The 25,993-nt window shown below is 35.5% G+C and overlaps 1 protein-coding gene across 6 annotated transcripts in view; it reads left to right on the forward strand.

Annotated features, from left to right (window-relative positions):
* Nucleotides 1-12,055: 12,055 nt before the first annotated feature.
* The window catches only part of APBA1 (amyloid beta precursor protein binding family A member 1), a 279,256-nt gene continuing 265,318 nt past the window's right edge, over nucleotides 12,056-25,993 (forward strand). For 2 of the 6 annotated variants that reach the window (XM_074280721.1, XM_074280720.1), the window contains exon 1: nucleotides 12,686-13,035. The gene's annotated coding sequence lies outside the window, so the exon portion shown is untranslated. Of the gene's footprint in view, nucleotides 12,388-12,597; nucleotides 13,036-25,993 lie in introns of those variants that run through there. The other 4 variants (XM_074280722.1, XM_074280725.1, XM_074280723.1 and 1 more) reach the window with 4 other exon arrangements.

A 25,993-nucleotide genomic window follows, 5' to 3' on the forward strand; every position in this document is an offset into this window, starting at 1 on the left:
AAGAAAACCAGATACCATGGAGCTATCTATGTGTTGACTAATTCTTGAATTGAAGGGAGGCAGAATTTTACAAAACCGTTAGCCTCACTGTCTCTTCCAGAGTCATTGAAATCCAATGGCAGGACAAAAGTCAAGATGACTGGCAATGGTTCAGGATACAGTGGATGACCTTGGCATTTTTTGATGTCTGTTCAAACTCTAAGTACTACACAGTTCCTGCTTCAACTGCTTTCATGACCATTGGAAGAAATTGTTCTCATCTACTCTTTCCACTGAAGTTTTCACATGGTTGGGGTTAACATCTCAAGTTGAGTTTGAGGCCTACTAGTTACCCTCAATCTGGTTTAGCTCATATACTGAGAAAGTTTTACTGGGGTGTGGCCGCTGCTCATGCTACAACTTTTTAGAGCCACAAATGGGTGACAAGTGGACTCCAAATGTGGATAAACAGCCCTCAAAAGGACTCAGCAAGCCTCACACCAGAGGTGCTAGTTCTCCTTTTAATCCCACCTCCACATGACTCCAGCCAAGTCACTCAACCCCAAATTTCTTAAATGTGTGAGCTGTTACTGTCACATAACTGAATAAGGGGGTTGTAAAAAATTTATCAATAGTAAAAGGTATCACATATCCCACCAAGATTTAATTCTTTATCTAAAAATAAACAGCACATCCATCTCATTAGTATGCAAATTTGCTTTCATCTTTAATAAATGGTAAAATTATATGTATAGCAAAAATTGTTTAAAAATAAATTTCTTTAAGATATATTATCAGGTGGTGAGGGGAAGTAGAGTGGACTAGGTGGCTCAATGGACAGAGCACCAGCTCTGAAGTCAGGAGAACCTGAGTTCAAATCTGGCCTCAGACACTTAACACTTCCTGGCTGTGTGACCCCGGGCAAGTCACTTAACCCCAATTGTCTCAGCAAAAAAATAAAAAAAAAAAATTAAGATATATTATCAATAAATGTTTAATATTTTGTATACCTATATAACCAGAATTGCATAAAAATTTCTCAGGAGAAAAGTGGTCACAAGTGGAAAAATTTTAAGAAATCATGACTTAACCTATCTCTTCTTCAGTTTTCTCATCTACAAAATAAGAGATTTGGATTTACTGAATTGCCAAATCTTATCATTTCCATATGGTGACTCTTATACTCCATTTTCTCCCTACCCCCACCCCCAAAGCCTCTGCCACCTAGCTCTCTTCAACCTTTTCAGTATTTTTACAGCTTACACTCGCACACATATTCTGTGAACCAGCAACACAAGAAACTTTACCCCCAGACTCTGGGCATTTCTGTTGATTGTTTCCCATGCCTATTCCCATTCTCTCTTCCAAAATACTCTCTTTTTATCTCTACATCCTGTCTCTTCTGACTTTTCTGGTTTCAAATTCCAGCTAAAATTCTACTTTCTACAAGAAGTGAACTCCATTTTCTGAACCTTCTTTCCTGAACCTTAATGCAAATGCCTTTCCTTTATTAGTTATCTCCACTTTATCTTGTTTATGTCTTATATGGACATAGTTGCCTGCATGTTGTCTTCTTCATTAAACTGTTAGCTTGAGGACAAAGACTCTCTTTTTCTCTTCTTTATTACAGTAACTAGTACATAGCAGCTGTTGAATCAATGTTTATTGACTGACAGATGTTTTTTCCAGTTCTAAATCCATGATTGCCAGATACAAAAACTGGAAGGATACAGTTAAATTCATAGATAAATAAATATAAAGTATTAGTTGGGACAGTTAACAACCCAATCAGGAAAAGCCCTCTTGAAATATGAAATAAATAAACTGTAGCCAAAAAAGCTAGGAATTCCAAGCAGTGAAAAATTAAAGCATTACAGATATAGGAATTGCACATAACCTGTGCAAAAGCATGGACTATAAATTAAATTTTATATGCGATTAATAGTGTTAAGTAGGGGAAAAAAGTATAATCAGCCTGGAAAATAGATTAAGGCTAGATTATGGAAAACTTGATATTAGAGGAGTTTATATTTTATCCCAAAGACAATGGGGAGTCACTGAAGATTCTGGAGTAGAAGAATGACTTCATAAGTGTTTATTTAATTGAATTGAATAGCAGCAGATCTCAAGCTTTGTGTTCTCAGTTTTCTAATTTTCAATTAAATTACTCAGTCTTGTTAATCCAAGGATGAGCCTTGGGATGGGAGAGAAAAATTGATTGTCTTCCTTGCTGATTATAGTTGTAGGAAACATAACAATTTGAAGGGAGCGGTTTTGTTTGTTTGTTTGTTTGTTTGTTTTTTAAGAAAATTACTTGATTCTGTGTGAGGCAAATTGAGGTAGTAAGTAGAATACTGAACCAAGAGTCAGAAAGACCTTGGATCAGATCCCTACTCTCATATTTACTAACATTGTGACCATGGACAAGTAACAACTTTTTTGAGGCTCAGCTAACTCTCTAAGGTTTACTTGTTAAGTAATAGAAAGATTATAAATCTATATCAGATAGAGGAAATTCCCATATTAACAAAGCTATAGAACTTTTATATCCTCTGTGTAGAATTTGCTCTATCTTATGTATATGCCTATAATTTTTCATCTCTCAAGAATAGGATAGCTTTCTATTAACATTTCTTCTAAGATGGCTCACCAGTCTCTGTACCAGAAAACTAAAGGATAATTTACTAAGATGTCCAAGGCCCAATGGGTCTGTATGGTCTAGCTGGAAAAATGCTATGGGCTGCTCCTGAGTATGGTCCAAATCAGTTTAAAATGTAGTTTAATGTGTTAATAAAAATGTAATATACATATATATGTGATTGCCTAAATCGATATGCAGCTCCACTGAGATCTTTATGTTTGGGGTTAATGGTCCCTGTTTCTCTTTGAATTAATTGCTAGTTGTCTAGTAAACACTGCTTCATCTTAATTTCTTAACAAGTAAAATAAATTGAGTTGCATTTACATTTAGGTTGCCCTGACCATTTGATGCTCTTATAATATCATAAGATTCCACATATGACTTCATAATCCCAAATGTGGAAATAATACTTGATGTAAATTCAAGATGTGAATTTCTTCTACTAAATAAGGTCAGAAATGCAACTGGATCCATAAGTGGAAAGTGAGAAAAAATGGAGTCATTAAGTATCTTCCTAAGATAGACTTAAAGGAAGTTATCTATCTATAGATCATTTTATCTTTCACTGAATACCATTTCATTTATTAGTTGTTTGGTCCCAGACAGGTCATTGAACCTTCATGATGGTTTCTTGATCAGTAAAATAGGAAAAATAGCACAAGTCTCACAGGTTTATTATGAGACTCAAATAAGATAATATGGATAAAGTACTCTAATCATTAAGACACTATAGATGTGACTTATTGTTATCAGATATGATAAAATATTTTTATTTGCAAAGTACTCACTCATTTGCTATTAGGTATAAAGAACGCTGGAAACCATAAAGTGCTATATAAGCAGTAGCTGTTATTACTGTTATGGAGATTTTATATATGTGAGGGATAGAAAATCCTATCCAAAAATGACTACTCAGAGATCACTCATAGAAAAGCCTATATTATTTATTAGAATCTCGAGAAGCGGACCCCATCCTGGTCTGTGAGCCAAATTCACAGCAGGAGAGAGCCACTCTCTTGAAGATGTTCACAATTTTTATACATTTCAGCCAAAGAACCTCCAAAATCCCACCCTCCATAGATTGTAATTGGTCATACAAGTCTGCACCCCCCCCCATTTGGTCAGTGGAATGCAACCGGCAAGATGATTTACAGCCTCTTCTTCTTTGGACAATGAAATGCAGCCTAGGCCTTCACATGACTGGGGCCTATAGGTCTGGTTATGTTAGCTAGCAGTCTCTGATAAATATGTGCTTAATCTGTAAGTTCTTCACCATATCTTACTCCACATATATAGCATACTCATGCTGGTATTTTGTATCATGAGATTTGCAATTTCATCCATTTTTAACATTTCCCTTAGAAAAGGATAGACACCCAAACAGTCTAGATAGTACCAATCAACCAGGATCATCTTTTAAATTACTGGTCCTACTCCAACTGCTTCATAGGGTTAAATTATATGAGTCTGGGAGTCACTGTCAAAGGAGTAGTTGGATGTATAAAGGAGGCAAATTGTGCTATTTTATCTCTTGAAACCACCAGTGAGGACAAGACCCTTATTTTGTTCTGCCTTTCTCAACAAAAGTGTTACTTACCTCTAAAATCTTCCCTAGAATAATTATTCTTCCACAGATAAGCCACAGAGAGGATCATGAATTTTCCTGGCTCACATTATGCTTATTTATATCAAAAGAATCAGCCTATTAATCATAAAGGAATCACAGAGATGGATAACTCTTATGAAACTTAGTATTCAATCATTTGCATTCTGTTCTATGGTTTTTATTAAGTAATGCCTCTGTTGCCACTGGGTACATTTCAGGGACCCAAAGACATTTCCTTATATCCCCAGCAAAGTATATAGCACAAGATAGGAACTTAATAAGTTTCTAGATTAACTGAAAAAAATCATCATCAGTGGCAGAAATAATATTAGAAGCATAGGAATGCATTCTAAGATATTGATTAAAGAGAAATAAAGTATGGACAGAGCAGCAAATGCCATATAGTATAACAAACAGGTCTCTAACCATAAAACATGTTTATGGGAGTTTGGGGGTATAGAGAGATTAGATAGAGGGTTTAAGAAAAGTGATGGAATGACCTTACTTATGCCTAGGAAAGAGAAAAGAAAAAACCTGTTATGTGACCTCTACCAGGGGAGAGTAGGCTTCACAACCTGGAAGCATGCAGGGATAAAGGGCAATTGTAGGAACAACCGCATTAAGCAATTTTATAAAACATTTTTATTTCACATCCTGTGGCATAAAAACAAACAAAAGGACTAAACAAAAAGGTAAAGTATGTGTCAGCAGAATTGAAATTCATAATATCTGGAAGAAGAAGGTTTACTGTACATATAAAAACTGTATCACTTAAAAATCATACCTACTATTTAAATTACTAAATGAAGGGAGGAAAAAGGATTCTAAAAAGACTTTATAAAGATTCTGAATCTAGAAATCATAATTACATTAAAAGGGCTCCTTAACATGAAACTATCCAATGTCATACAAGGCATAACTGAATCAGAAATGCTTCTTTGCTTCAAATTACTCAGACAGGACACTGATAATAGGATTTAGAGCTAGAAAAGACCTTAGAGATTGTCTATGCCTTCATTTCACAGACTTGGCACAAATAGATGAAGTAACTAGGATTCATACTCAAATTATCTGATTCCAAATCCAGCATTCTTTCCTTAATGCCACAGTATTTAGGCAGCAATGGATGTACAAACATGTAATATTGATTTATATTAATAATAGGTAATGAAGGTTTTCACATTTTCTTGTTACAAAGATTTCATTTGATTACCAGAACAATCTTGGTAGATTATTGTTGTTATTATCCCCATTTCATAGATGAGAAAGAGACAGCGGTTCAATAACTTGCTGAGGACATATAGCTATTAAGGATTCAAGATGCGAACTCAAGTCTTCTTGTCTTCATGTACAGTGATTTGTCCATTTAACTGCTTTTGGCCTCATGACAGTAAGTTTTAAGGGCAATCAGAAACCAGCTCACTCATTTGAGAATATGAAATACTAGGAAATAAAGTTGCTCATTTACATAAAAATTTATGCATGCTCACTTTTCAGATAATAAAAAACAGCATATTCTATGTCTAGATAGTTTTTGGTCCAGTTTCATATTACATACCCATTTTGCATAAGGCATTCAGCTAGGTGCAGGGGATGTAAGGACAAAAAAAAAAAAAAAGACAACCCATCTTCAAAGTCCCAGAAAGGAAGATTCCTTGAATTTTATAAAATGGAGAAAGAGGGAAAGAAAAATGAATAGCTGATAAATATGAGAAGAAAATAGCAACTATATTCTGAGCTCTTGCATCTCAGTCAGTTCCATTGCTGAGAAGCAGTAGTCTTAAGGCATGTCTAACATTCAGTAATCATTCCATTTCTTGTGCAGAAAAGCCTAATGCTCTCTAGTATAAGGAAAACCTTAACAGCTTTATGGGAATTTACTGTCATTCTCTTTACTGTGTTGGGAAGACAGAGTGGTTAATGGGAGTGGAACATATGTGAAAGCATTAGTCATTTGGGAACGGGTGTGAAAATGTTTAATATTTCTTCAATTACCTAGTTTGGGCTACTCTGTTTCATGAAATGTCTTGGTTTTTAATTCATGTTAATCTGGTATGATTTGGTTAAAAAAAAATTGGTGGGGGCTTCTGAGCTTTGAAAAAATGAACCTGACAGTTGTGTCACATTGAAGGAATCTGTTTACTATACATTACTATCAGAATTTCAATATAGTAGGTAAAAGAAACTTAGTTGCTTTTATTAAAGCCTGGAATTTTAAGGATTTTAGTTGTTAAAAAGACTCCTCTCATTCCTCCTCCACCCCCCCAAAAAGAAAAAGTCTTAAGAACACATTTCCTATCTGAGATAAGACTTTAAATCTGGCAGATGTTTTGGAGTCAGCTTTAGCTACTCTCAAGGAGATCATGTAAATTGTCATCCTATTGCATTGTTTTTGGTTTTTTATTTTATTTTTTTCAGGTTAAAGTGTTTAATTTCTGTATTTTTCATTTCTTTGCTTTTCAAATAATATTTATTTTTTCTCCCTCCCACTCCAGCCTCTCAATTTAAAAGAAGAAAAAAAAAAGAAAAACAAAAATTATATGTAAAACATATGTATTAATTATAGGAATTTAATGAAAATAAAGTCTCCCTTTGACCCTGTTTAAAAACATTTTATTTTATGTCTTGTTCTATATCTTGAATCTGTCAGGAAATAGGTAGCACACATATATCATCATCACCAGTCCTCTGGATTGGTTGTTGCATTGATCAAAGATCTAAAGTCTTTCAAAATTATTTGTGTTTATAATCTACATCAGTTTTTTCAAGTCTTCAGAACTTTCTCTAAATCTATCCCTTTCATTGTTTTCTTATTAAATTCATATTCTATAATTTGTTTAGCCACTTCCCAAATGATGGGCAACAGTTTAATTTCCAGTTCTTTGCTACTACAAAAAAAAAAGTGTTATAAATATTTATATTCATTTGTCTTTTCCCTCTTCCTTTGATATCTTTGAATAAAGGCTAATAGAAGTAACATTAGATCAACAAATGAGAATAGTTTAATGACCTTTGAAACATAGTTTCAAATTATTTTTTAGCAGAACTAATTTATGGCTCCACCATAAATCCCTTCCAGCATTTTGTCATTTTACTTTTTGGGTTTTTGCCAAACTGATGGGTATGATTTAGAATCTCAATTGCTTTAACCAGCATTTCTCTAATCATTACTGACTTGAAGCATTTTTTTGTCCATGAGCTGTCTTCCTTTAAAAACTTTTAAAAGTACATTTCCTTTGAACATTTATCAATTTAGCAATGTCTCACATTCTTGAAAAACTGAATTAAAAAGGGCATTGTGGATAGCCACTGGACTGGAGTCAAGAAAACCTAAGTTAAAATCTACCCTCAGACATTTCCTGGCTATCTCTTTAATCTTTCTCTGTCTCAGATTCTTTGACTATAAAATGAAGATAATAATAGCATCCAACTCCCAACATTGTTTTGAAGATAAAGTGAAATTATATTTATAAAGTACTTTGTAAATTCGTAATGCTCAGTAAAAATGCTATTATTAGCTGTAATCAAATTTGTCTGTTTTATCTTCTGTGATCTTCTCTACCCCATGTTGATCATGAATTCTTCTCCAATCTCTAGATTTAAAAGCAAATTTCTTTTTTATTCATCTAATTTGTTCTTATTAAGTCCTATCTGACTCTTCATTACTGCATTTGGAGTTTTCTTGGCAAAGATGCTGGAGTGGTTTGCCATTGCTTTCTCCAGTTTAAAAACAGAATTAAATGACTTGGATTAAATAACTTTAGGCTTGGAACTCTATCTACGCTGTTAACATATCTAAGTCATAAGAAAAGGGAAAGGAAGGGGAAGAGAAGGAAAGGAAGAGGTGTTATTTTGATACTCTTTGAAAATTGACAACTGTAATGTCCGGGCTAGTTTTCTGGAAGGCCTTGGGTTACCAGCCTTGGTCTCAGCAGAATAATCACCATGAGAATAGTCAGGAATAAAATCCCAAGTCTTTATTGTCTCCTTCAGTCTCCCAGTCTGTGCCAGCAGTCTCAGTCAATCAGTTTACAATCTCTCATCTCTTCCAGTCAGCCAGTCAGCAGTCTGCACATTTCAGTCTCTGAATTCAGTCTGATTCTAACCTCTTAAATACTCTATTACATCAATTCATCATACTGAGTATAAGCCAAGCATTATATCACTAAGGAACCATTATCACATCAATTCCACCCCAGTTAATATCTTGTTGTAAGATTACATCAATCCCCAGGACCAGATGGATGTACATGTGAATTCTACCAAATATTTAAAGAACAATTAACTCCAAAGATATATAAACTATTTGAAAAAATAGAGATTGGAGGAGTCCTACCAAATTCCTTTTATGACACAGATATGGTACTGATAGCTAAACCATGTAGGTTGAAAACAGAGAAAGAAAACTATAGACCAATCTCCCTAATGAATATTGATGCCAAAATCTTAAATAAAATATTAGCAAAAAGATTACAGAAAATCATCCCCAGGATAAAACACTATTACCAAGTGAGATTTATACCAGGAATGCAGGGCTAGTTAGGAAAAGTATTAGCATAATTGACTATATCAATAACCAAATTAACAAAAATCATATGATCATCTCAATAGATACAGAAAAAGCATTTGACAAAATCCAACATCCATTCCTACTAAAAACACTTGAGAGTATAGGAATAAATAGACTATTCCTTAAAATAATCAGGAGCATATATTTAAAATCATCAGTAAGCATCATATGTAACGGGGATAAATTGGAACCTTTCCCAGTAAAATCAGGAGTGAAACAAGGTTGTGCACTATCACCATTACTATTCAATATTGTATTACAAACACTAGCCTCAGCAATAAGAGTTGAGAAAGAAATTAAAGGAATTAGAGTAGGTAATGAGGAAACCAAATTATCATGCTTTGCAGATGATATGATGGTATGCTTAGAGAAACCCAGAGATTCTACTAAAAAGCTATTAGAAATAATTCACAACTTCAGCAGGATACAAAATAAATCCACATAAATCCTCAGCATTTTTATACATCACCAAGAAAATCCAAGAGCAAGAGATACAAAGAGAAATTCCATTCAAAATAACTGTCAATAGTATAAAATATTTGGAAATCTATCTACCAAAAAAAAAGTCAGGAATTATATGAGCAAAATTACAAAACACTTGCCACAAAAATAAAGATTTAAATAATTGAAAAGACATTAAGTGCTCTTGGATAGGCCGAGCGAATATAATAAAGATGACAATACTCCCTAAACTAATCTATTTATTTAGTGCTATATCAATCAGGCTCCCAAGAGACTATTTCAATGACCTACAAAAAATAACAACAAAATTCATTTGGAAGAATAAAATGTCGAGAATTTCAAGAGAATTAATGAAAAAAAAATTCAAATGAAGGTGGCCTAGCTGTACCTGATCTAAAACTATATTATAAAGCAGCAGTCACCAAAATCATTTGGTATTGGCTAATAGACTAGTTGATCACAGGACAAAATAGTGAACAACTATAGCAATCTAGTGTTTGACATACCCAAAGACCCCAACTTTTGGGATAAGACTTTGTTATTTGACAAAAACTGCGGGGAAAACTGGAAATCAGTATGGCAGAAACTAGGTATGGATCCACACTTAACACCATATATCAAGATAAGATCAAAATGGGTCCATGATTTAGACATAAAGAATGAGATCATAAATAAATTAGAGGAACAAAGGATAGTTACCTCTCAGACCTGTGGAGGAGGAAGGAATTTGTGACCAAAGAAGAACTAGAAATCATTATTGATCACAAAATAGAAAATTTTCATTACATCAAATTAAAAAGGTTTTGCACAAACAAAACTAATGCAAACAAGATTAGAAGGGAAGTAACAAATTGGGAAAACATTTTTACAGTTAAAGGTTCTGATAAAGGCCTCATCTCTAAAATATACAGAAAATTGACCTTAATTTATAAGAAATCAAGCCATTCTCCAATTGATAAATGGTCAAGGGATATGAAGAGACAATTTTCAGATGATGAAATTGTAACTATTTCCACTCATATGAAAGTGTTCCAAATCACTATTAATCAGAGAAATGCAAATTAAGACAACTCTGAGATACCACTACACACCTGTCAGATTGGCTAAGATGACAGGAACAAATAATGATGAATGTTGGAGGGGCTGTGGGAAAACTGGGACACTGATACATTGTTGGTGGAGTTGTGAAAGATTCTAACCATTCTGGAGAGCCATCTGGAATTATGCCCAAAAAGTTATCAAACTGTTCATACCCTTTGACCCAGCAGTGCTACTACTGGGCTTATATCCCAAAGAAATACTAAAGATGGAAAAATGTTTGTGGCAGCCCTTTTCATAGTGGCTAGAAATTTCAAAATGAATGAATGTCCATCAATTGGAGAATGGTTGGGAATGTTATGGAATATTATTGTTCTGTAAGAAATGACCAGCAGGATGAAAACAGAGAGGCCTGGAGAGACTTACGTGAATGGATGTTGAGGAGATCACTATACACTTCAACAACAATACTACGGTATTCTGATGGAAGTGGATATCTTCAACATAGAGAAGATCTAAATCAGTTCCAATTGATCAATGATGGACAGAATCAGCTAGACCCAGAGAAAGAACACTGGGAAAGGAGTGTAAACTGTTTGCATTTTTGTTTTTTATCCCAGGTTATTTTTGCCTTCTGAATACAATTCTTTCTGTGCAACAAGAAATTCGGTTCTGCACACATATATTGTACCTAGGATATACTATAACATATTTAATATGTATGGGACTGCCTGCCATCTAGGGGAGGGGGTGGAGGGAAGGAGGGGAAAATTTGGAACAGAAGTGAGTGCAAAGGATAATGTTGTAAAAAATTACCCATGCATATGTACTGTCAAAAAAAAGTTGTAATTATAAAATTAATAAAAAAAAGATTACATCAATCATACTGAGTCTTAAGTATACCTTTTCAGAGTTCCTGCCCTCTACAGACATCAGTTTTATCAAAGTTATGTGCCCATTTGGAGCTACTCTTGGTAAAGGGGTGAGATTTTGATATAAACATAATTTCTACCACAATGCTTTCTAGTTTCTGTCATTTGTGAGTCCTTACCCAAGTAGCTGGGGCCTTCAGGTTTAGCTAAGATCATACCACTTCCTCTGCGATTTAGTCCTTATATGTTAGAGCCAGAAGGAACTTTTAAGAGCATCTGGTCTTTTACAGATGAGAAAACTGAAGTTCAGAATGTTTAAATAACTTGCCCAAGGTATCAGAACAAGGAAGGGCTTGTTGTTTGTCCTTCCTTCTTGAAGAAGACTATGACATTAGGTGATGCCATGAAACACAAGTGAACTGGATTTAAGTGAGGGGGGGTTAAGGGAGGATTGGATCTCAGATCTTTTTGGCTCCAAATCCAGCACTAGCTAGTTTGTTATCCCTCTGGTTTGAAGAAAATTCTTTAAACACAATCAGATGCATTAAAAAAATGTTTTTATTAGCTAAAAAGAAGAAAATGGCAGAAAAACAAAGAAAAGTATTTCCAAAGATTTCAGGAGTCTTTGGAGTTTTCTTCTACTTCCTCCAGGGGGACTGAGCTGTTTCCCCTTAGGACATGCAAATTTGCCAAGCCTTTCATCATAAGCAATTATTAAGACTCTTTCCCCTTGTGTCCTATGATTTTATTGCAACATATTTCAGTAGGAACTGCAAAACCTCCCTTTAGAGCCCCTCACAGTGTCCTGGCCTGGAAATGTTAGCATACCTAGGGGACCTGGAAAAAGGGGCGGGGACAGAAACCGAGATAGCAACTATGAAGGGAAAAAAAAACAAACAAAAAAACAACCTGTACAATAACAGCTTCTTCGATTTCACGGGAAAAAAGTGTGTTGGCTACCAGAGGAGCCATCGTTTCTTCTTGTTACTCTGGAAAAAATAAAGGCTTTTGGCTTGCTGAAAGCAGAAGGCTGGCCTAACTCTCCATATCAATGATATCATTGTTTTTAGTACATCACCTTGGACTGCCACCAAGGAGCCGACCTGGATGGTCTGGAGACCCCGGCAACACGTCCCATCCCCATGAGTAGCCCACAGTCAAAGAGGGAGTGTCCGGAGCTTCTGGCTCCTGCCACTGCGTGGATACTGGAAAAGAAAAGGTCGGTACTGGCTTCTGGGCTTGGGGACCGGGCCCTTTTCCTCACTAGGGTGTGTGCGCCCGCAACGAGTAAAGTGTTACACAGAGAGGCAAGGGTGCGCACGCGCACGGACACACATTTCTCTCTGTCTTTCTCTGTCTCTCTCTCTGTCTCTCTGTCTCTCTGTGACTGTCTCTCTGTGTCTGTCTGTCTGTCTGTCTGTCTGTCTGTCTCTCTCTCTCTCTCTCTCTCTCTCTCTCTCTCTCTCTCTCTCTCTCTCTCTCTCTCTCTCTCTCTCTCTCTCTCTCTCTCTCTGTGTGTGTATGTGTGTGTGTGTCCAAACCCTGCCTTGCGCGGCAAAACGTCACTCGGAGCTGGGAGGAGAAAGAGAAGGGAGGTGGGGTCGGAGGATCCGGGAGGGAGCAGAAACAGTCACTGCTTCTGCTGCTGGTCTGCGGGTGCTGCTCCTGGGGCGAGGTAGGGGCAGCCCCCCCCCCCGCCCCCAGCAGAGACGAAGGAGGAGGAGGAAGAGGGTGAAGAACATGGTGGAGCTGGAGGCAGCAGTGGCCAGAGGGAAAGCTCGTGGCCAGGCTGGTCGCCCATCCTGTCATTACCCCCGCGCCTCCTGCTAACGTGGGCCCCGCCAGACCCCAGCTGTCACGCTACAAGGTACCGGTGGAGAGAGGGAGGGAGGTGGGAGTGGGTGGGGAGGGATGAGGATACCACCTCGGATGGAAGGCTCTCCTGCAGCTCGGGAAGGGATGGGGAGGGTAGATGGTTCTGGGAGTAGAGTGGGGGTATATTAATGATGTTGATGGTGGTAATTAGCATAATGCATTCTTTGCTCACCTCCCGCCCCATCTCCAAATGAAGGAAAAGGGGGATGCTCTAGAATGACTGTCCAGTGGTGAGATATGGCGCGGAGACAGGACAACAGGAAGAGGGTTTAAAGAATAAATGTACAGCTGGATCTCTGGGGAGATGAGATGCACGCTGAGAAATCACGGATTTTGCAGGAGCAGAAGGGCCTGGAGACGAACATTGGTAGCAGTACACTCAGAGAGAGAGAGAGAGAGAGAGAGAGAGAGAGAGAGAGAGAGAGAGAGAGAGAGAGAGAGAGAGAGAGAGAGAGAGAGAGAGAGAGAGAGAGAAAGAGAGAGAAAGAGAGAGAGGAAGGGAGGGAGAGAGAGAATGTGTGTGTGTGTGTGTGTGTGTGTGTGTGTGTGTGTGTGTGTGTGTGTGTGTGTGTGTGTGTGTGTGTAGCAAGGGAGAGGCGGGTCTCCATCGTAAGATGACATTTTCAACCCCTGGACGGATCTCTCTTCAATTGAAGATGCAGGAGGAAGACTGATGGAAGGCGACCAGATTATGGTTTAAAATATAAATATAAAGGGGAACATATAGTAAGGTTTGTAAGACACTCTCTGGGTGGTGTGTGTGTGTGTGTGTGTGTGTGTGTGTGTGTGTGTGTGTGTGTGTGTGTGCTGAATCTCCAGTCCTCAAGCTGCACAGTCAGTGGTCACAGGAGTCTTGTTAGCATCTAGCTTGCTGTCAGTAGCCTCTTTAATAATAGGCAAGACTGTGGGACATTGTTATGGAAGATTTTCATCTTGAAACTGTACGGTTTCTGATAGTGCCTCTGTGTTTTGGAATCGGAGAGTGAATTTTCTCCCTGCCCCGACCTTCTCACTTTGGAATGTAGATGAGGAAGTAAAAATGTAGCGCCTTAGCACATGGGATGATGGTCACATCTGAAAGTGCTGTGGTTGTTCCTACTCTTTCTGCTTCTTTCTACCCATTCAGGTAGCACTTGTTTTTGCCTAGCATCTGCATCCGTCTAAGTCTCCTCCCTGAAGATGCAGCTCCTATTGTTTGTCTCATTTCTGACCAGTAGAAAGAATACTCTCACCACTTCTGCCCTACTATCTTCTCTCCTCTCAACTCCCCAGACCCAATCACTTGTCAAGTAGTCAAGTAGTCTACCTTCCTGCTACTACTAATGTAATAACTTTAACGTTTGTTAAAATCACTGCCTGCTACTACTAATGTAATAACTCTAACGATTGTTAAAATCACTGATAGTGCTATTTTCTTAGCTTTCTTTCTAAACAGCATTTGTTTGGGAAACATTACCCAAAAAAGGAGGGGAAAATAGTGCTTAATATTTTCATGTATGTTTAAGAAATCAACTTCCTTCTTTCTTAACACTAGTGAAAGAAGCTTTCCTAGTTTTCACTAATAAAGTACTGTATTGAAATCTCCTAGTCACCAAAGGGATTGTACATTTGCTGAAAAGTCATCTGCCCTTTTACCTTGTGCTTTGCTGTTGTAGGGAGTTTCAGGTCTGGTCATAGCCAGCTGAATCAAAGCCAAGGGTCATAGAGATGGACAAACAAAAGTATTATTGTTGGGTTGATTCTGCATAACAGAGTAAACCACCACCAGGATTGGTGTGAAACATGTATAGCTTATATGTGGGAAACTATTGGCATATATCTTACATACACACACATAGACATGAAAAACTGTCTATATATAATGATATCTCTGTTGTTAAGAGAAACCAGGTACATGGAAATTTAATTGGAATTCTTACAAGGTAAATATGTCTCTTTGTTGAGAGAAAAAGAATTATTTATCTTTATACTAAACACGTTGGTATTTCTTTGTTAACACAGGCTAGCTTAGCCTGCTTGAAATATTCTAGTAACAATATTTTAAATTCTACTGCATTGCTGTCAGAATCCAAATTGGCTGCCTTGTCTTTTTTCCCCTTTTAAGACCATGGTTATTATACCCACACAAACAAATATATAGCACATTGTTATCATAGGGGTTTTTTAAGATTGTATTTTTTATTGGTTTATATTGCAGTTCATACTTAATAAGAATCAGTCACTTATACCTTCCTTTTATACACACACACACACACACACACACACACACACACACAGCAATTGTTTAATTTAATGTATTTTATTCATTAACAATAATATAAAGATCAGATTTCTTGAAAAAGTCAAGATGTAGCATAGATTTATTATTGTGTTCTTTTGAGCTTTTTAAATTTCAATTTGAGGTTATCTTAACTGAAGAATTGGGAATACATTTGGGGGAAAAACATTTATGGATCATAATTGTAGAATCTTTTTCTTATTAAGTAGTTACTGAATTTTGAGGTCTTTCTGAGGGTTTTCTTTACTCATTTTATGTGTAAAAAATATATTTTAAAAAAGTTCTTTATATTTGAAAGCAAACAGAACTGTCTAGCAAAATTCAAGCTTGTTAAATAAATAAAAGCAGTGTATTTTTCAAGAAAGTTTATATTTCCCTTGAGTTATCCAAGGATAACCGTTGGTTTGACTAAAGGAATTGGTCATTATATTGATTAAATGTCATTTGTAACAAATACAATTAAGTTTAATAAAATATTGCATGCATTGTTTAGAGATGAATAGATTTTGTTGAATTTTGCAATTCATTGTTGTAAGTTGTTATAGCTTTTGTGGTAGCCTGCAGCAACCCATTTGTTTTGCATGGATGCATTTCATTCACTTAAAATATCATTAACTCTATTTTCACTATTATTCAACTTCAAAACCCCCCCAAAAAACCCCACCAAGCTGATTCTTTAGAATACATTTTGTTGTTTTTGCTTGCATTTTTTTTCTTTTTTGATTTGATTTTTCTTGTGCAGCACAATAATTGTAGAATGTGTATAAAAGAAATATATGTTTAACATATATTGGATTACCTGCCATCTGGGGAGGGAGTAGAGGAAAGGATGGGAAAATTTGGAACACAAGGTTTTGCAAGGGTCAGTGTTGAAAAATTATCCATATGTTTTGAAAATAAAAAAGCTTTAATAAAAAAATAAAAAAAATTTAAAAATAGGATACTTGCAAGAGAAAAATATTGACTGATTGCTGGTTGTAAAGAAAAAAGTTCAATGTTTTATTTTGACTTTTATTCTATAATAGATATTCATGATTTTATATGGAAATTAAAGCAAAGGATTTTGCACTTAGAAAAGTAAAAGTGTACTTCTAGTTTCACAGTAGTGTAAGTGATTTTTTTTCAAACAGCTGTCATATAATATTATGAAATACAGCCACCCCCTACTTTATCAACTTCATGGAAAAAGGTATTCATTTTTAAAATTGATCAAGAATTTTGACTTTAATTAGTAAAATTAAATGAAAACAATAAAGCAAAAAGATGTACAAAAAGATGAGATCCTTTCTTGTATGACAGGAACATGTGTGATATCAAAGTATGATTTTACATTGAAGTGTAAAGTTGTTTCAGTGATTTAAGTCCAGTCAATATATCCAAACTAAAAACAAACTACTTAGATATCTCCTTCCCATTTATAAGATGGACATTGAATTGTGATGTTTCATTGTCTTTACCATAGAATTGTTATTAGATGCTGAATGATGAAAATAATTTTTCCCCATTTCACTTCATTTATTCATGTCATTTCAAGATTAGGGAGAAAAAAATCACATCTTATAGATATTCATCATTAGCTTTCATGACATAATTGTGATTTCATACTAGAAAGATAGAGGAATTAGGTGTGTGATGTAAATTGTGTCCCCTTTGATTTTTGGGGGACTCTGAGGCTTTGCTCCACTTTTGGGGGGGAAGTTCCTGAGTCTCAAACTCTTCTCTGGAAGAGGCCCACTCTCAGGGAGCACAGTTGGGTGGTCTCATTCAGTTGGAAATCTTGGCTAAGGATATGGTCACACCTTCTATTGAGTTGAAGATTAATTAGTACGGAATCACTCCCAATAGCTCAAACTCCCAAGATAAGTAATTTCTTTTCAATTGGAGATCTAGACTCCAGGGCACTGACAACATTGAAGGAATCTCATTCAATTTTTTTTTTTTTCCCCTGAGTCTGGGATCAAGTGAGTTGCCCAGGGTCACACAGCTAGGAAGTGTTAAGTGTCTGAGACCAGATTTGTACTCAGGTCCTCCTGAATTCAGGGCTGGTGCTCTATCCACTGCACCACCTAGCGGCCCCAATCTTATTCAATTTTGAATTGAAGCCTGAGCCTCAGAGGGCTAATAAAAGACAACTCTGAACCCTGAATCTTTGCAGAAGTCTGAAACAGGATTATGCTTCCAAGGGAGCTGTCCTCCCAGGACTTTTGCCCACAGGTGAAGATATTGTCTTCTCAGTACCAATAAATCCCTTTTGCCACACAGATTTCAGGTTATGAATTCTTTCCCATAGGATCATCTGCAATGACCAGAAGGAATTTCCCACCCCAATTCTTACACCTCATCACAACTACTACTGACTTCATCATTTGCACCTCATCAAAACCATGGGAGCTAGGATATTGGATCTGATTTAATGGACTTGGTAAATGCAATGGCATTATTATGTTGAATTGAATATGATTATAACACTATGCCTTCCTCCTTCAGCCATATTATTATATGCAATTGGCAAAGGACTGTCCAAATAAATGTTAATGTTATTGGTAACAATATGGAAAACTTTCTCCTGACCACTATATGCTAGATAGGAAACTGACAAATGATCTTTGCTCACCGGTGGTGATTCCTCAGAGAGGAATTTCCCAGTCTTCAAAGCAAAAATTCAAATATAAAGATAAGATTAAGGCACCTTTGTACCTTAGTTCCTAGGGATTGCTTATTTTCAAAGAGGACATAATGTCTAGGCATGACAATGAATTAATTTTTTTACATAACTCTCATAATATGTAGACATGATAGTTAAGAATTAATTTATAAAAGACAAGAGAAGTGCTAAATTTTTTGCATCTGGGATTTCATTAAATCATTAATATTATTGGGATTTTATTTTTCATTTTTTTTAATGTTATATCTTAGGTATAAGATTTCGTATCTCACTTTGGAATTTAAGTAGTATTCAAGTCTTTTTATTTAATGAAACTTTAGTGTTTATGATGAATTCAGTATTCATGATAGTGTTTATGTAAAAACAGTACTGACAAGTCACTTTCACAGAAACATAACCATTTATTTGTCCTATTTTGTCAAGTTTTTCCAGTATCATAGGAACATTTTATCTTTACTAGAAGGTGTACCTCACTTTGTGAAAAGTTGAATGCAACTAACATTTTTGTAAACTGAATCAAAATGTAAAATGCTCCAGTAGAAGATGTTCATTAAAAAACTGTATCAAATCTTGTAATAAGTATAATTTATTTGTTTGCTAAATTTGGACTTTAAAATTTTATTTCCTTAAAGTGGAGCACACCAACATTACATTCTTTTCCTTGGGAAAGATGCTTAAGGGCAAGAGTCTAAATAAAATCAAAGTAAGTTTTCAGATTATCCCCAAATGTTAGCATAATTGGATAGGTAATAGCGTGTAATTTTTGCCTGTTAAGCCTGAGTGAGAATTTTCTTTCTGAGTATGAATTTCTTTTCCTCTTCTATGGATGAATTAGAATAGGGAAAGAAGTGGGAAGTGGCATAGAATGAATGAATGAAACTACCAGTTGACTTTCTTCCAGGAGTCATTCTGAGTATATATTCTAATTCTAGCAGTTTCATTTTAAGTCTGTCCAGTCCCTGTGTTGTTTCCTCTTTCTCTACAAGATTATCTACTAGTCTGGTCAGGCTTCTGGGAAAATTCTTTTTTCTTTGTTTGCCTCCTCCCTGCCTTCAAACATCTATCCCAAATACCTAAGAATTCTGGTATATATTCAGAATTTCAGGGATCTGTGATTTTGTTGGTGTGGCTGCTTTTTTCTACCAGCTCTGATGAAAGCTCCTGTTTAACTCAGTAAATGGTCTTGTGAAAGTTGCTGGGACTGAGGAATTTCTCATCCTAGTGCCAAAATGGTGGTTAAATCTCTCAGAGCTTAGCCAAGAAGGGCTTCAGACTACAGGCTCATAATCTACCACTAAACACACTTCCTCCATATATATATATATACCCATTTAGCAGTGATGAAAAGAAATTTGTTTCATTGTTTTGTTTTCTTAGTTTGGACTAAAAAACTTTTCAATCAAAACTTATTCTCCATTAATATTGCCTTTTGAGAAGCCAAGATCCCTTAAGGAAAAGAACAGTGATATTTAGCTCTTTTCATCTATCAACCTATTGTATTTATTTCTTCTTCATGACTTATAAGATTGAAGGCAATCAATATTTCAAATGATGTATTTATTTTCCAACATTCAAAAATAGTTTTTACCTCCCAGTTAGGATTTTTGCTCTCCTAAGTACTTGAAGATTGCACATTATTTTCTAAACAAACACCATGAGAATATTATAACAAGCAAGTTAGAATTTATTCCATAGATGGAATTTTCCCATAGTGTTACATAGTATAAAAAGTCTAGCTATTTCTGTCCTTTGGCAGAATTATTATTATTATTTTTTTGGTCTCTTTAGAATGCAAAAGACCCCAAAACTTAACTTTTTTTTTTCAAAGCAGGAGTTAAATGTTCCCTTGTAATTGATATAATCATTTCACCTTCAGAATCAAATATAAAATCATCTGTTTGGCATTCAAAACCCTTCACAAACTTGTTCACTTCTACCTTTCTACTCTTCTTACACAGCTCTACAAAATCTATGATCCTTGCTATTCCTCCCACAAGACACTCCCTTTCCAGATTCCAGTGTCTTCACTGGCTGTTTCCCATCCTACTGTATACCCTGGCTTCCTTCAACATCTAGCTAAAATTTCATTTTTAATGCAAATTAAGACAACTCTGAGATACCACTACACACTTGTCAGATTGGCTAGAATGACAGGGAAAGATAATGCAAAATGTTTGAGGGGATGTGGGAAAATTAGGACAATGATACATTGTTGGTGGAATTGTGAATACATCCAGCCATTCTGGAGAACAATTTGGAACTATACTCAAAAAGTTATCAAACTGTGCATACCCTTTGATCCAGCAGTGCTACTACGGGGCTTATAGCCCAAAGAGATTTTAAAGAAGGGAAAAAGACCTGTATGTGCAAGAATGTTTGTGGCAGCCTTTTTTGTAGTGGCCAGAAACTGGAAACTGAACCCATCAATTGGAGAATGGCTGAATAAATATGAATATTTTGGAATATTATTGTTTTGTAAGAAATGACCAGCAGGATGATTTCAGAAAGGCCTGGAGAGACATACATGAAGTGATGCTGAGTGAAATGAGCAGAACCAGGAGATCATATACTTCAACAGCAATACTACATGATGATCAATTCTGATGGACATGGCCCTCTTCAACAATGAGAAGAACCAAATCAGTTCCAATAGAGCAGTAATGAACTGAACCAGCTACACCCAGCAAAAGAACTCTGGGAGTTGACTATGAACCATTGCATAGAATTCCCAATCCCTCTATTTTTGTCCGCCTGCATTTTTTTTTATTTCCTTCACAGGTTAATTGTATACTTCAAAGTTCGATAACTGTTTGGACATGTATACATATATTGTATTTAACTTATACTTTAACATATTCAACATGTATTGGTCAACCTGACATCTGGAGGAAGGGATGGGGAGAAGGAGGGGAAAAGTTGGAACAAAAGGTTTTGCAATTGTCAATGCTGAAAAATTACCTATGCATAAAATTTTTGTTTAAAAAACTAATTAATTAATTAAAAAATAAAATTCCATTTATTTGTGAAGTCTTTGCTGATCCCCCTTATGCTAATACCCTCTCTCTATTGATTATCTTAGATTTATCCTGCCTGTATGTTGTTTGTACATAATTGTATGAATGGCAACTCCTCCATCAGATTTGTATGTACCTTGAGGGGAGTGACTGTCTTTTGCCTTGATTTTTATCCCTAGAGTTTTGCACTATGGCTTGTGATTCATAATTCATTCTCATTGACTGTAACCATTTAAACACACCTACTACTATGGATAGGCCTAACAATAGAAGAGACCCAAAGGAAATGTACCCAGAGCAGTAAAACAGCTCCAGATCAGAACTGAAAGATGAATTCTTCAAGTGCTTGTTGTTGTACAGTAATTCTAGGTTCTAGATCTAGGACTTGAGAAGATCTTCTTTCTTTGTCTATTGCATCATATCTCCCCTAAGGTATTTTGAAGGCCTCTGTGTTTTAGGATTGCCTAGTATTTAGGTGCACTAGATGGGATTTGAAAGAGGCTCAAGGATGAACTTCCTGACATCAAGGATTGGTGGCCCTACAACAAGGTATTGGTTTTTTAAAAAAGCCTCTCAGAGAAGGACATCCAGTTGTATGGAGTTCTGCTTAAGAACCTGGGAAGCAGTGGATAGAGCACCAGCTCTAGAGTCAGAAGGACTTGAATTCAAATTTAGCCTCAGACACTAGTTGTGTGACTAAGTTTTAGGCAAGTCATTTAACCTCAACTGCCTCCAAAAGAAAAAAAAAAAAAAGAAGAAGAACTAGGGAAATGATATATCCTTTCTGTCTTTCATATTTTTTGAAGATTCACTTCAAAGAATATACATAGCTATTTTATTTTCCTATGTAAAATATGGATGAGGAAATTGCCAATTCTAAGCTAATAGGGTGATGTATTATATAAATATATCACACGGGATGGATTCAAGATGCAATATGAGACATACATTTTTGGATGAGTCCAATGTAGAAATTTGTTTTTCCTGACTATACATATTGGCTGCAATAGCTTTGTTTTCTTTCTTTCTTTCTTTCTTTTTTTTCCAGAGGGAATTGGGATGAAGAGAAAATAAAATGCATATTAATGGGAAAAAAAGAAATGGCACTGTACTATTTCAAAGAAGGTTTTAATTTTATTGTATATTTGGATTTCAACAAGGCAAAAAAATCACTCATATCCTTACCAAAAAGGTAGAGAGATGCAGGCTAGATAATAGTACAATGAGTTGAAACTGTACTTTGTAGTTGGTGGTTAATTGATGAATAGTCTGATGTCATGTTTAGGGGCTCTGTCCTTAGTCCTATCTTGATTAACATTTTTATCAATGATTTGGATGAAACCCATGAGATATGATTATGCAAATAATGAAGAAGAAAGCCATACCTCTAAGGAAATAAAATGTAGTGCTTGATTTTTGTATATATTTGTTTCTTCCTGTAGATTATGGGCTGCTTGAGAGCAGGAAATCTCTTTTGCTTTTGTTTTTTAATCCCCAATATGCTTAGCACAGTGCCTAGCACATAGTAGGAGCTTAAAAAATGTTTACTAATTAAATGGTGATTGAAATTTAAAGGGGATGAAAGATGCAAAATCCTGCATCTAAATTTGAAAATTCAGTGGTATGAATACAGTATGTGTGAAATATGTTATTTCATGTGAAATATACATGTGAATATACATGTGAAAAAATATTTAGGGGTCTATATTCACTACAAGCTTAGAATTAATCATTAGCATACTGTGACTGCCCAAAAAGCTTAAGTTATGAGGGCAGCTAAGTGGCAGAGTGAATAAAAAACCACAAATGGAGTTATGAAGAGTCAGACACAGCTGAAACTACAGAACAACAACAACAACAACAACAACAACAACAAACCTTAGAGTGTGGTATCCAAAATTAGAGAAAGTCTCATATTAATTAGTATAACATTGTTTATGGTTGTGAGCATGACATTTTAAGTGCCCAGGGTCAAGTAATCAGGAAGGATAATGAAAGAACTTAAGGTGATTGAAGGAACTAGAAATATTTAACTTGGAAAAGAGAAGACAAAGAAATTGTTACTTTCAGATATCTGAAAAGCTGTTCTTTCTAACTCCTGAGCGCCAAACTAGGCCAAATGGGTAAAAGTTACTAAAAGGTAGATTTGGCTCATTATAATAAGGAATTTTTTTAAACAATTAGAAATGAATGAAAATGGCATTTTAAAAATGTATCAATTACATTTTGTTTGAAGTATGAAAATGAGATACATTGCCTTGTGATATAAAGAGTTCTTCAATTCTGAAAGTGTTCCTGAGTGGATATTATCCATGATATCAAGTGAATATTGTCAAGGTTTTTCAAAGGAGATTTTCATTTGTAAGATTATTTCCATACAGGATTCTGGGAGCTATATACAGCAAAAGCAACAATGAAAAAAAATTGAAATAGAGAGAGAAATGGATAGAGAAGATGAAAAGCAGATTTGATGACTTCTTTTGTGCTTATAAGACAAGAAGTCTTATAAGTAAGTATTAATTGGAGAAAGAAGAATGTCTAAGTGGAATAGCACAGCATTTGGTATAGAATCAAGAAGACTTATTGTCATCCAGTTGTTTTCCACCTATGTTCAACTCTTTTTGACACCAGTTGGAGTTTTCTTGGCAGAAATATGGAGTGGTCTGCCATTTCCTTCTCCAACTCATTTTACATATGAGGAAACATATGTTTTTATGTTTACATAGAGGCAAACAGGGGTAAATGATTTGTCAAAGATCACAAACCTCTCAATTTATAGATAAGGACATGGATCCCTGGGGAAGTTGTGACTCTTCTAATGTCACAAGGGCAGAGGCAAAATTTACACTCAGCTCCTCTGATTCCAGAACAAGAGCCCTTTCTATTTACTATATTCACTTACCTCCTGTGATTTTACCCATTTGTAAATGAATAAAGTATTCAGTCTGGAGAAAGGAATTCTTGATCTGGGATCAAATGCCACCTCTTACCACCTCTGCTTCTATGGTGTTGGGAAAATCACTTCACATTTCTAAAACTAAAGCAACTCCCTAGCATTTATCTATTAAATTATAGATTGATTATGTTCTGTGTAGGCACAGGGAGTTCCTATGTGGACAAAATCACAGATCTTTAATGTTCTTGCAATTGTTTCTTCTAAAAATATGCTGTGATAGTTCATTGTGGCATGGAGGCATGTGGCATTGTGGCTTAGAAGTGACCTTTGAATTCTCAAAATGGAGAGGAGTTGGGGTTCTACCAGGTTTTATCAAACTCAAGAGGATTCTAGTATGGGCATTAGTACATAGCAAAAGCAATTAAATTAAGTTAAATTCATAGAGTGCCTTTCTATTAAATTGTTTGGGAATTGTTATCTGAGTGCCTCCTGGAGCACCCATGCCAATGAAATCACAGGTCACAGGCCAATTTCAAATCATAGTGAAATATGGAAGTACCAAGGAAGCTCTCTCCCATGAGTTAAAACTTCTGATAGTATTATGATAGAAATTAATTTAATTATCTTCAAATATTTGAACAGCATATCATGTGAATTAAGAATGACTGGTTTTGTCATTCTCAAGGACCAACAGAATTCAACAAAACATAAAGCAGAGAACTTCTTAATAATTATAGCTATGTTACAGTAAAATACACTGCCATATAAGGCATTAAGTTTTACACTACTAGATATAATTGAACAGAAGCTGGGTGACTGCTTGTCAGAAATATTGTAGCGTGGAATTCCTGCATTGGGCAGAAGATTGGACTAGATGACGAGATCCCTGCCATTTCTGAGATTCTGTGATTTTCTAGGAATATAGATGCACAAGGGAAAGTAATGGAGAAAAAAATCACATTGGATCTAGGTTCTTTAAGCCCTATGTCCAATGCAATTTTAAGCTTTAAAACTAAGCTGAAGCTAGAAATAGCTCTTGCACTTCACTTGTGACCAACACTATATGGTATCTAGCTTGTACAACAGGGATTATAGTAAGAGCAGTACACAGTGGAAGGAATTGTTCTGCTTTTACTTCCTCTCAAAGAGGGCAGGTTGGGTTTGTTTTCATAGAATTGCAAATTGGGTTTGTTTTCATAGAATTAAGAGTTTTTTGGTAGGTGTTCAAAGGGACAGTTTAGATACAGACTGCACAAAATGAGCTGTATTTTTTCAGAATAATAAAGGTCAGAAAGCAACCTCTACACTTACATAAAAGGGCTTAACTTCATAACTCAAATCCCATTTTTCTTAATTTACATTGGAAACAGTATTGTTAGAAACACTGTGGCTAATGACTGTGGTTATAAGGTCTTACTAAATCTTACAGGTGCCAGGGAGCAAAGGTAGCAGAAAAAGAGAGTTTCTTTATTAAACATGAAGTTCATCTGCTTTACTTTTTTAATTCGTGGAACAAAACAAGCATTTTCATAATACAGTACAATAAAAAACAAAGATAATTACACATGAAACTGCAAATCTATTATGCACAACCTGCTATTTTTTCAAATATATAACAAAATTATCATATAAATTTCTTTTCCCCCTCCCCCTCTTTCCTTAATTGTACCCTAAAAATTATACATATTATACATATATATATATATATATATATATATATATATATATATATATATAATTGTTCTTTGCATACTTATATTAGTTGTTTTTCTGGTTGCAGATAGTATCTTTTTTTCATGCATCCTTTACATTTTATTTGGGTATTTAAAGCATTCAAAATAGCTTTTTGCTCAGTCATGTTTTTAAAACAATATTAGAGTTACAGTATAGAATTTTGTCTGGTTCTGCTCGTTTTGCTCTTCATTATTTTGTGTGAGTCTTCCCATATTTTTCTAAAATCATTGACCTCTTCATTTGTTATAACAAAATAATATTCTAATACATTCTGTCTCAACTTGTTCTGCCAGTCCCCAATTGATAGCCATCTCTGCCATCTCCAATTCTTTGCCACCTCAAAGAGAATTGATAAATATTTTA

This window comes from Sminthopsis crassicaudata, chromosome 1, assembly GCF_048593235.1.
Source record: "Sminthopsis crassicaudata isolate SCR6 chromosome 1, ASM4859323v1, whole genome shotgun sequence".
Taxonomy (NCBI): Eukaryota; Metazoa; Chordata; class Mammalia; order Dasyuromorphia; family Dasyuridae; genus Sminthopsis; species Sminthopsis crassicaudata.